A 14,426-nucleotide genomic window follows, 5' to 3' on the forward strand; every position below is an offset into this window, starting at 1 on the left:
CCAAAAAAAAGTGAACCCACCATGGAAGAAAATATAGGTTTATTTTAGAAAATTTTAACTAAAATAGTTTTCTAATTGCAACATGTTACAAATAAGTTTATAATTTTTGTCAAATTGAAGAAAATTTATTAAAAATAATTAATTTTTTTCTGGTATGTAAGAAAATTTCATATGTTGAAGGAAAAAATTGGATTCAAAAATTGTTAAAATGTCTTTAGCGCTGTACGAAGTTCAAGACAGGTACAATTTTAGTAAAATTTACTCATTTGAGAGAATTATGAACCCAATTTAAGCAAACTTCTGCCATTTTAGGAAAATATGAACTAATTTATTTTTTAGTAAAATTGTGCACTATATTTGTATACAACTTTTTTTCTTATTTTTAGTTCACATCATTAAAGTTATCAAAATATTATTCAAATAAGGAACATTTGCTCATATTGTGCAAAATCTAACTAAAATCAACTAATCTTCATGAACTAAAATAAAGTTTAGTTGGCATTAGAGCCCCTTTTTTCTGGGTGCATTTTATTTTCATAGAAAATGTTGTCCAATTTTTATTCCTATGGAAAATTTGTCAAAATTTTATTTTTATTTATTTATTTCTTTTGTCAAAAGATTATTTCAATAGAAAATTTATGAAGAAGTACCTCTTTGCAAAATCTAATGTTGTTTTGGTGACATTTTTTTCTGTTGAGCAATCCTGCTCAAGATATTTTGATACCGTACTTTCTGGCTATATTGTGACATATATCCAAACCAATCCAGAAAATTGTGCTTTATTAAATCTAATGGGAAATTACAAACAAGGATTGAAATATAATGAAAAATGGCCCACTGTGCAAATCCTGTCCAAAATCTTTTGGTACCAAAAGAATGGGTGTGACGCGTATTTTCTGGATATATTGTGACTATATTCAAAACCAATGCAGAAAATTGTGTTTTGTCAATACAAAGAAAAATGACCCACTGTATAATCCTGTCCAGAATATTTTGGTATAAGGAGAAAAGGCGTAAATAAATAGGCTTTGGTAGATTGTGTTTGTATCAAATGAGACCCAAAAAAATATTTTGAATCGAAAATTAAGATTATTGAAGATAATGACTAAATATTGCAATAACACTGCCTAAATAAAGAACTAACTTGGTAGCACCAATAAAAATATCCATCATAATTAAGTTATTGTTCCATATGAATACTGCGAAAATTACAACATTATAAAAATGATTGAAATCCTAATTTTCTTTGTACTGAAAATATTTTTAAAAATGTACCAAAAATCCAAGAATTCTACCAATCTACTTAAAAGTTCTGAAATTTTTTATAGAACTCTACAAACTGTGACAAACGTGAATCAGAAAATTTGGAAAATTCGATTTTTTTTTTTTGTTTTTGAAAATTTGGAAGAATCGATTTTTCGACTTTTTCGAAATTTGGAAAAATTTACTTTCCGAGCAGAAACAAAGAAGTCGACTTTTCGCCCTTTCGACCTATTCAAAATTTGAAAGTCAACTGTTTGAAATTTTAGAAATGTCTACTTATCGACTATTTCAAAATTTCGAAAAATTTACTTTGACTTTCCTAATGAAATCGTTTGTAATCAAAATTAACAAATGTCGATCTTTTAAAAATTTGGAAGTTTTGACATTTAGAAAATTAAAAAAGTCAATTTTTGGAAAAAATTGGAAAAGTAATCAAGTCAATCAATCAAAAAATGTATTTTTCGAATTCTTAGAATTTTTTCGACTAATTCAAAATTTGGAAAACTCGATTTCTTTTAAATTATTGTGCTGCGGTTGCACAAAATCCAATAAATCGACTTTTTAATTTTTTGAAAATGTATAAAGGTCGACTTTTCGCCTTTTTTAAAATATGGTAAAATCGACTTTTCAATTATTCAAACTTTTAAAATTTTTGAGCCGCAGTTGTAATCAGTCGATATATCAACCTTTTGAAAATTTGAAACAATGGACTTTTTGAAAATTGGAAAACTTGTGTTTCGTCGAATTTTCAATTTTTTGAAATTTTGAAATATGCTTTCCAACTATCTAATTTTTTAAAGTTTCGATACGAGTAAATCAGGATAAATAGTCGATAAGTCGAAATAGAAATCCTCTAGTTTTTATTTATTTTTTTCCTGAGGGACATCACGTTTTAGGCAAATCGTATACGATAAAACTAGCATGGTATCTCCATTAATTATTAATGAATGTAGAGTAATTAAAGTTACCACCAACTCAATTATCACAAAGTCGATACTTTCGTGAATAGATTTTTGAATTTACCGGTTATAAAGGAATAATTAGTTATTACGTTTTGGTAATAGATGGCATTAGTATACATATTTCGCCTTAACATATGCTTTGTGTTTTAACTATTTTATTGAGTATTCACACCAAATTAAATTCGTTCATTCACAATAACTCCAATAAGAAAAAGGCCAATTACTTTTGGTAATAGATGGCATTAGTATACATATTTCGCCTTAACATATGCTTTGTTTTTTAATTATTTTATTGAGTATTCACACCAAATCGAATTCGTTCATTCACAATAACTCCAATAGGAACAAAGCCAAAAAAGCATGGAATTTGTCACTAGTTTGAGACTATTTAAAATAACATTTCCATTGTCCAATACAAAATATTCTACTGTGGGTTAAAAGTAATGTCTATGTTTTTTACAAAAAATCTTGATGTACGAACTTTTAAACCACACTATGGGCATATCTGTCACCATGCCTATATTGTTCTTATCAAGTAGTGAAACAGAAGCGATTAAGTTAACATGGGCTTGTTATAGGACGGATGTCCACCTTTTCCACAGCCGTTGCACTGCATTTGCTTCACTTCTTAAGGTGTGTGTTTTGGTACATCCAATTAAAAAAAATATATTTCGCCAAAAATAATTTTTTATAATTTGTTATGTTTTTTAATGCATTCTAACCTTTGTTCGAAACCTTTATTTATTTATTTATTTATTTATTCATTCACACACTACAAGATATACAAAGATCTTTTAAATTACAGTATGTGGTTAATGTTGTAAGATAGTAAATGCAATCTGGGACTTGATTTATGAGTTATAATTGATAATTAACATAGATAATTTTTATAACAAGCAACAAAATTTTAACAATAAGAAGGAAATTTTAAAAGCCAGAAATTTAGCAATAGAGAATGAATTTATAAAAGTGTATAAATATATATATATATATATATATATATATATATATATATATATATATATATATATATATATATATATATATATATATATATATATATATATATATATATATATATATATATATATATATATATATATATATATATATATATATTTATTTATTTATTTATATATATATATATATATATATATATATATATATATATATATATATATATATATATATATATATATATATATATATATATATATATATATATATATATATATATATATATATATATATATATATATATATTTATACACTTTTATAAATTCATTCTCTATTGCTAAATTTCTGGCTATATATATATATATATATATGTATATTATATATATATATATATATATATATATATATATAATATATATATATATATATATATATATATATATATATATATATATATATATATATATATATATATATATATATATATATATATATATATATATATATATATATATATATATATATATATATATATATATATATATATATATATATATATATATATATATATATATATATATATATATATATATATATATATATATATATATATATATATATTAGCATTAAGCGGAGAAATGTTCGAATAAAGCATTTTTGAATGTAGTAGCATTGCCAATGAATTGAATAGTCGCAGGTAAAGAGTTCCACAGGCGAACGGCGTTGAAAAAAAGTGCCATTCAGATATCATTGCGATTCCTCTAACTTCTTTCCATCTTCCTCCTCGTGTCCGTCTATTTCCGGCCGGAATGAGTCCATTGTATGATGTATCCTTCGGACGCTCCTAGTTCCTCCACCCCGAAGACGAGAATATTCTCGCAAGTCGGTCATAGTCAACGTCTTTCTCTAGCCGAACGTGAGGAAATAGGATTTATGTGTAAACGAATAATAGACTATGGACGCGTAGAATATTTAAGGCAACATTCATATGCGGCTAACTTGTACTATTATGTTCCCAAAGAAGTGACTTTGGAGAATGTTGTGTTATTGGCAAGAAAAATAAAACAAAGCTGAAAAAAACTGATAGTAAAAAAAGTTATTCCAGACATTTCGAACAAGACAAATTCAAAAATTTCGAGATAATTGATGGCATTAGAAATGAGAGGCCTTTTTCTATCGCCATTCAAAAAATTCAAAATTTCAAGACGGTTGTGGAGTTCAATATGCAAGGAATATTTTTATATGACAAATTCAAAATTTCAAAATAATTGCCACAATTTTTTAAATTCAAAATTTCAACATGCACATGGAGTTCAAAATATCCAAAACTTATTTTTATTCGACAAATTCAAAATTTCAAGATAAATGGAGAAATTTAAAAATCTTTAAAGAAAATTTCAAGATCGATATATTCAAAATTTCAAGATAAATGGTGGAGGTCCGAATGTTGAAAAATTCTTTAGCAAAATTCACAAAGAATGAACAAATTAAATTTGGGACAACAAAAACAAAATACGAGATAGAAGCAAATTTGATGTAAGTCTGAGAACTTTTTTTATGTAGAACTGTATTTCTCCAAGATTGGAACATTACATAGCGTACTCTAATTAGAATTTTGAAAACATATACAAATTGGGCCAAGAAGTTTTGTGATAATAAAGATCCTCTTGACTAATCCATGGGGAATAGATTCAGCTTTTCCAATGAGCCATATGTATATGAACAGTATGATTATCTACATTGCATATGTCCACTAAAGTTTCTAAAAGATTTAGACTAGTAAAAATTTCCTATATTTTAAACCTACTCAATGTAATGATTGGGTAAATTCTCCATGGTTTAAATTGGATAAAAATATTCGGTTATGCATATTCTAGGATTGTTAATGACATCTGGGACAAATATCATATCTGAAATATATTTACGCTTGTGTTGACCAAAGAACTAACGGTGGGTTCTAAGTTCGAGTTTAGTCGCTAATATTAAAAATAAATCTGCAAAATCAAAATAACTTAAGTTATTTTTTGTAAATTTTATTCCACCATGTTCTGATATTCGGAGTCGCGAAATTTTTGTTTGTCGATATTCCCTTAACCCTGAAAGCCACAGTCCTAAAATTTGGCAAAACAGTTCTCTTTAATGAGAAGCTCAATTTAAAATGAATTGCTGTCCGTGAGCATCTCGATTTTTTCCGTTATAAGAAAAATAAAATCTTGCGATTTGCTATGGAGCAAATGCAGTTTATGGTCTCCTCACCGAATTGCGTAAATTTCATATATGTTGTGTCATTCGGTGAGCTGATTTCAACGAAGCGACCCATAGCCGGGGGGAAGTACCCGGGTTATGAGATATAGCCCTCGAAAGGGTAAAAAAACTTGATATATCTCCTTTGTTGTTTGTCCTATCGTATGAAAGCTTATTTAATGCACTTTTATACGCAAAATTTCATTGCGATTCCTCAAACTTCTTTCCATCTTCCTCCTCGTGTCCGTCTATTTCCGGCCGGAATGAGTCCATTGTATGATGTATCCTTCGGACGCTCCTAGTTCCTCCACCCCGAAGACGAGAATATTCTCGCAAGTCGGTCATAGTCTGAAAGAAATAAGAGCCCAGTATTTTTTTTTTTTTCTTCTGAAAGATAGTGCTGTACAATGGCACAGGAAGTGAAAAGAATCTTCCACAGCCTCGGGGTCCAGACAAATATCATCATTCGCTAGGCCTATCCTTACCATGTGTTTTCCCAAGGTGTTGTGTCCCGTTATGACGCCTATCATAGACCTCACATCCTCTTTCTGCAATGACATCAAGACTTCAGAGTTCCTAATATTATTGTCGTCCCATATCAGTTTGGTTTGTTCACAGCCAATAGAAGAAGCCCATCGTTTATTTATTTATTTATTTTATTTTCATTATGTAATTTGAAGCCACATAGCGGCCAATTTATGTAAATTACAATGGACTACTAACCGTGACTAAAGTATAATTGAAGTTGTGACAATGTGAAAATATATGCGAGTATATAAAAAGTATAATTACATATATAAGGTATAAAATAGATTAATTAATAATATGACAAAAAATGAAATATGACAATTATAATTAATAATATGATAAAAAAATATAAAAAAATGAAATATGACAAAACATTTTTAGTTCCCATTATGATTGAAAAAAGACACAATAAGAAAATATTATTTACTCAAACAAGCACAACAAAGCAGCACTACTAACTCGAGTTTGGATAAGCTTCATGCAGGTGATCCAAGATGATCGAGTAATCTTTTACGATATGTCGAATCAGAGATCGAGAAGTCCTTCAAATTAGTAGGGAGACAGTTATAAGATCTGGCGATTCTAGCCTGAAATGACTTGTCCATATGACCTCTGGCAAGAGGTACAACAATCTGATTTCGCCGCGATCGGCCAAATGAAAATAAGTCCACGAGAAATCGAGGTGACTGAGCACTGAAAATTTTGTGGAAAAGAACAAGTGATCTGAAGTCAATAAAACTCGAAAATGGGCACCCCAGGAAATCCTGGACATGAGGAGATATGTGGTCATATCGACGCAATGAATGTAGATAACGGACTATTCTATGAATTGCTAGTTTAACTTTCCTTATGTTACCAGCATTTGTGCCACAAAAAACCTCAATGCCGTATAGAATATTGGGCATTGCCAAAGCATGTACAAGTCTCTTTTTGAATGAAAAAGGCAGCATCAAATCAGAGTTGTACAATTGGCGTAGAGTCAAATTCGTTTGACTAATAACATTGTCTATATGTAGATCAAATGAAAGTCTATCGTCAATGGTAACCCCCAAACATTTTAAATGGTGGACGACTTCAATATCACACCCATTATAAGAAAGAGTTAGTCCAATATCAGGATGAGATGAAAAAATTAATGCTTTTGTCTTAGAACCATTGACGGAAAGATTATTGAGACACATCCAACTGTATAAACTATTAGTTACAAAATCAATCTTAGCTTGTAAGACATCTAAATTATTAACATCCCCCCGAAAAAGCAACTGAACATCATCGGCGTACGAAAAAGTGGAGCATAAGTCTTCATATTTACTATTTATCCTGTAAATAAACAAGGAGAGCGGACGAAAAACGTCCGGAATGACGTTTTCCGTACCACCTGCGTCTTCCTTAGCCAGTATATCTGCCTCTTCATTCCCAGCTATGCCATAATGTCCGGGTACCCAGCACAGAGTTACATTATGCTGTTCAGTGTGAACCGTAAGCTCTCTACGACAGCGGCTGACTACCTTCGACCTTATGTTCGTATTGCTCAGGGCCTTTATAGCTGCCTGACTATCGATGAAAATGCTGATATCGCATTTAAATAACGGCCTCATCGATAGAAGTTCTGCAGCTTTTGCAATAGCAAATATCTCTGCCTGAAAAATGTTGCATTGCTCGTCCAACTTAAAGGACTCCTCAAGTTCCAATTCCTTGCAGTATATTTCGCTGCCTAACCCCCGGCCATTTTTGAGCCGTCAGTGTAGATGTTGAGATTCCCAAAGTGTATCCTATTTTCATCCCAGTCCTCGACGCTCGGGATAATTGATTCCAGGTCGCTCTCAAACACATGCCGTGACGCCATATAGTCCGTTTTCATATGTCGTCCGGCATACACTATCAGTTCAGTGTGTCTGCAGCCCGTGCTCTCCAAAGAGTCCAGGCTCTTCAGTCTGATCAGTATGACCTCCGCGGTCCTCCTAATATGCAGGTCCAGTTGACATATCCCCATCAATACCTCCAGTGCGGCGGTGGCCGTTGTCTTCATCGCCCCGGTCATATATGTAAGGGCCGTTCTATTTGTCCTGCCCAATCTCAGTATATGATTGTGGTGGTTAGTGATGGGCCACCAGACATGACATCCATACACAGGTACTGGCCTTATTACAGCTGTGTACAGCCAGTTGAAAAGGGACAGTCTCATTCCCAACATAGTTAGAAAGCATACATTCTGGCCTTTCAATTGATGACTTTATAGGTCTACTTTTAGCAAAGTTATTGAGATTTGATTCTGAGTGGGAAAAAAATTGATCATTACTGAAATAATTTTTTATGTTGTAAGTATTAATTTATTAATTAGATTATTTAGAAGAATAACAGCCGTTTTCATGTAGCTCCGTTAGGCTTTAACTGCCAGTTAACAGAAAATAAATTGTCAATATCTTCTCTCCGGTTAATTTTAACTGAAAAAATTGCAGCTAAGTTCTTAACAAACATAAGGACCAGGGCCGTCTTTAACCTTTTAGAGGCCCTGGGCATATTACTATAATGGGGCCCCTATGACATTGACAGAACATTATTTTGTAACAAAAAAAAAAAAAAAAAAAAACAACAACAAAAAATTTAATATTTGCCACAAAGGTAACTCCCTTAGCATTCATAGATTAGTGATTAAAAATTTATGTAAGAACTCAATTATATTTTTTAAAAAATACGAAAAATTAGGAGCAAAGGTAGAATTAAAAATTTTAAATAATAATCGATCGATGGTTGATGGCACTTTAAACCGGCAACTGTAACGATAAAACAAAATTAGAATTAGAATACGCGACAGAGCAGAGCAACTTTAAACGACTTACTTCTTTTACAACTTTTTACGATTCAATCATCTTTTCTCATGGACATCAGAAGTTGGCGCTAGGGGGACTGGCATCAGGGTTGCCTCCTAATTTATGTCGTTTGAAAATGAACCCTTCCAGATTTGAGACAGACAAAATCGTTTGGTTAGTTTAAAGTGGCCGCCCGATTAAGTTTCAGGCTCACTTTGACTATTCAGTCCATTTTAATAAGGCAAATCGTTAATCACTTCTTCAAATTCTATGCTTTTTAGCACATCACATCCCAGCAAATTGAAAGTACTTCTAAGGTCACAACTTTAAGAGCACTTCCGAAAAATGTCCTCCAAAGATGTTCTTTATTTTAACTACTCAGGAAGTCCTTTTAATTCAATTTGTTATAACTTGCTTTTTCATATTTTTAAAGGGTAATTTGAACTTTTTTTTGTTTCAAATAGGTTAAAAGCAGAGTTAGGATTAATAAAAGGGTACAAATTATTTAAATTTTGTCAAAAAAAATGCTAAATCCATTCTATAAAAATTGCGAATTTTTGGAAATATTTGGTTGTGAATTATTCACAACCAAACATCAGAGTATATTAAAACCCATAATCTACTGCACGACAAACAATCGGGTTTCAGGCCAAAACATAGTTGTATCACAGCATTGATCGACGTTGCGGATGATATTTGTTCATCAATAGATGACGGCCTCGTCACCTGTCTCACGTTATTGGATCACTCCAAAGCATTCGACTGTGTGAGTCATGAAATCCTCTGCATGAAACTAAAGTACTTCTTTAATTTTTCAACATCTGCGGTCTCTCTTATATCATCCTACTTGGGACAACGAACACAAGCTGTGGAAATTGGTGGCTTAACTTCTAGACCTTTAAATCTCGCTAAGGGTGTACCTCAAGGATCGATTTTGGGTCCCCTCTTATTTTGCCTTTACATAAATGATCTGCCAAGCTGTCTGACGTTTTCGAAAATACATATTTATGCTGACGACGTGCAAATCTACCTAAGTTGTAAAAAATCTCAGCTGACAGATGGAATTAACAAATTAAATTTGGATCTTCTTAATATACATGAATGGGCCACAAAAAACAGTTTACATATAAACCCAAATAAATCTAAATTAATAATAGTCAGCAATCGTACCCAAGTTGTTTCGACTGATCTGTCTATACAAATTGGTAATGATTCCATAGAGAGAGTCAAAAAATCAAAGAACTTGGGAATTATTTTTAATTCATCAATAACCTGGAAGGACCATGTTTGTTCAACCGCTGGTAAAATCTTTGGAATGCTACGCACCCTTTATCAAACCCAATCTTTCACACCACTGCACATCCGCATACTGCTGGCAAAATCTTACTTAATTCCTATAGTCCTTTATGGCTGTGAATTGTTTAGTAAAGCCGATGCGTATAGTAAACGTCGACTTGAAACAGCATACAATGCAATCGTTAGATATGTTTACGGTATCAAACGCTTTGATAGTTGTGCTGCGTACACTAAATATCTTTATGGTGTAGAATTTGCGCAACTGTTAAATATCAGAGCGTTAATTTTGCTGCAAAAAATTATCTACACCAAAGAACCAACATATCTTTATGACAAACTACGTTTTGGGAGATCAAACAGAAGAATTTTAATAATTCCAAAACAACACCAGCTCCTGATATCTGAATGGCACTTTTTTTCAACGCCGTTCACCTGTGGAACTCTTTACCTGCGACTATTCAATTCATTGGCAATGCTACTACATTCAAAAATGCTTTATTCGAACATTTCTCCGCTTAATGCTAATATATATATATATATATATATATATATATATATATATATATATATATATATATATATATATATATATATATATATATATATATATATATATATATATATATATATATATATATATATATATATATATATATATATATATATATATATATATATATATATATATATATATATATATATATATATATATATATATATATATATATATATATATATATATATATATATATATATATATATATATATATATATATATATATATATATATATATATATATATATATATATATATATATATATATATACACTTTTATAAATTCATTCTCTATTGTTAAATTTCTGGCTATATATATATATACACAGTCTTACAAAAGTTTACATACGATTAAAAACATTCTAATTTCTTAAGATATATAATAAAAAATGCATATATATGTTTTACTTTTTGTAAACTAATTTGTAAAACAAAGTATTTCTTACATTTCTTTTGAGTTTTTTTGGTGTTGTTTATAAACAACAACAAAAAACATGAAACATGTGACTTTGCAAGGTTACATAAGTTTACATACGCTGTCCAAAGAATGATGTACCGTTATAAGTACCGATGCAAATTTCGCAATTTTTGACTCAAATCATTAGTAGAGCTTGTTATCTTAAAGAAGGTGGTCATACGTGAAAAATAAAGATCATAAGTATCAATTGCGGTTATAAAATGGGCAAAGGTAGAGAAATTTCGGAGCCAATTAGAAAACTGGTCGTTAAATTGAGGAATGATGGAAAATCTCTCAGTGAAATCGGAACGATATTAAATTTAGCGAAGTCTACAGTCCAAACCATAATAAAAAATTTCAAAGCAAATGGAAATTTTGAGACTAAGGCACGTCCCGGCCGTCCCCGTATTCTCGACGACCGGTCGGAACGGGCTGTAATTCGCTCCATCCAAGAAAACCCAAAACAAAGTGCAGTGGAATTAAATCGAAAATTGAAGACCGATCTAGGAATAACTGTTTCTGACCAAACTGTGCGAAGAAGCATAAAACGAAAAGGGTACAATAACAGAGTTGCCAGAAAAAAACCACTACTTAGACCAGTGAATATTCAAAAACGTTTAGAATACGCTCGTAAATATGAAAATGCCCACATTAATGATCCTCAATTTTGGGAAAAGGTAATATTCACTGATGAATGTAAATTTATGGTTTTTGGAGGTGATGGCCGAGCAAAAGTTTGGCGAAAGCCAAATACCGAGTTTTCACAGAAAAATGTTAATTCCACGGTAAAACATGGAGGTGGATCAATCATGGTCTGGGGATGCATGGCCGCAAACGGGGTTGGAAAATTAAGATTCATTGATGGCACTATGGATAAGACCATGTATATAGATATTTTGAAAGATAGCTACCTACCCAGTGTTGAAATTTTGCATCTTAGAGAACATTCTATTTTTCTTCAGGATAACGATCCGAAGCATACTTCGAAAATTGTAAAGGAGTGGCTTCTCAACAATGTAAAAAATCAGCTAGACCACCCCCCACAATCTCCTGATTTAAATGTTATTGAGCATTTGTGGGACATTTTGAAACGGGGCCTGAGTAAACGTCGAATAACATCAATTCAAACATTGAAGGAGGCGTTACAGGATGAGTGGAATAGTATCACACCTGAAATAACCAAAAAGTTGGCTCTATCTATGCCATCTCGACTGTCTGCTGTCATAAAAGCGAATGGGGGCCACACAAGATATTAATTAAGAGTGATTCAATGATATTTTTTAAACGTATGTAAACTTATGTAAATTAACAAAAAAGACAAAAATTAATTTTCTTTATGTTTTAATATGAATTTATGTGTATATATGTTAGTTTTTGTTTTCTTTTTCAATAAAAATCTATATTAAAAGGAAATAAATCTCCGCGTAGTAATTTATAAAAATTATTTAGTTAAAAACCTAAAAAAATCTGGGGTATGTAAACTTTTGTAAGACTGTGTATATATATATATATATATATATATATATATATATATATATATATATATATATATATATATATATATATATATATATATATATATATATATATATATATATATATATATATATATATATATATATATATATATATATACAATTCTACACCATAAAGATATTTAGTGTACGCAGCACAACTATCAAAGCGTTTGATACCGTAAACATATCTAACGATTGCATTGTATGCTGTTTCAAGTCGACGTTTACTATACGCATCGGCTTTACTAAACAATTCACAGCCATAAAGGACTATAGGAATTAAGTAAGATTTTGCCAGCAGTATGCGGATGTGCAGTGGTGTGAAAGATTGGGTTTGATAAAGGGTGCGTAGCATTCCAAAGATTTTACCAGCGGTTGAACAAACATGGTCCTTCCAGGTTATTGATGAATTAAAAATAATTCCCAAGTTCTTTGATTTTTTGACTCTCTCTATGGAATCATTACCAATTTGTATAGACAGATCAGTCGAAACAACTTGGGTACGATTGCTGACTATTATTAATTTAGATTTATTTGGGTTTATATGTAAACTGTTTTTTGTGGCCCATTCATGTATATTAAGAAGATCCAAATTTAATTTGTTAATTCCATCTGTCAGCTGAGATTTTTTACAACTTAGGTAGATTTGCACGTCGTCAGCATAAATATGTATTTTCGAAAACGTCAGACAGCTTGGCAGATCATTTATGTAAAGGCAAAATAAGAGGGGACCCAAAATCGATCCTTGAGGTACACCCTTAGCGAGATTTAAAGGTCTAGAAGTTAAGCCACCAATTTCCACAGCTTGTGTTCGTTGTCCCAAGTAGGATGATATAAGAGAGACCGCAGATGTTGAAAAATTAAAGAAGTACTTTAGTTTCATGCAGAGGATTTCATGACTCACACAGTCGAATGCTTTGGAGTGATCGTGACGAGGCCGTCATCTATTGATGAACAAATATCATCCGCAACGTCGATCAATGCTGTGATACAACTATGTTTTGGCCTGAAACCCGATTGTTTGTCGTGCAGTAGATTATGGGTTTTAATATACTCTGATGTTTGGTTGTGAATAATTCACAACCAAATATTTCCAAAAATTCGCAATTTTTATAGAATGGATTTAGCATTTTTTTTGACAAAATTTAAATAATTTGTACCCTTTTATTAATCCTAACTCTGCTTTTAACCTATTTGAAACAAAAAAAAGTTCAAATTACCCTTTAAAAATATGAAAAAGCAAGTTATAACAAATTGAATTAAAAGGACTTCCTGAGTAGTTAAAATAAAGAACATCTTTGGAGGACATTTTTCGGAAGTGCTCTTAAAGTTGTGACCTTAGAAGTACTTTCAATTTGCTGGGATGTGATGTGCTAAAAAGCATAGAATTTGAAGAAGTGATTAACGATTTGCCTTATTAAAATGGACTGAATAGTCAAAGTGAGCCTGAAACTTAATCGGGCGGCCACTTTAAACTAACCAAACGATTTTGTCTGTCTCAAATCTGGAAGGGTTCATTTTCAAACGACATAAATTAGGAGGCAACCCTGATGCCAGTCCCCCTAGCGCCAACTTCTGATGTCCATGAGAAAAGATGATTGAATCGTAAAAAGTTGTAAAAGAAGTAAGTCGTTTAAAGTTGCTCTGCTCTGTCGCGTATTCTAATTCTAATTTTGTTTTATCGTTACAGTTGCCGGTTTAAAGTGCCATCAACCATCGATCGATTATTATTTAAAATTTTTAATTCTACCTTTGCTCCTAATTTTTCGTATTTTTTAAAAAATATAATTGAGTTCTTACATAAATTTTTAATCACTAATCTATGAATGCTAAGGG

The sequence above is a fragment of the Haematobia irritans genome, chromosome 1 (genome assembly GCF_050003625.1).
Source record: "Haematobia irritans isolate KBUSLIRL chromosome 1, ASM5000362v1, whole genome shotgun sequence".
NCBI classification, from domain to species: Eukaryota; Metazoa; Arthropoda; class Insecta; order Diptera; family Muscidae; genus Haematobia; species Haematobia irritans.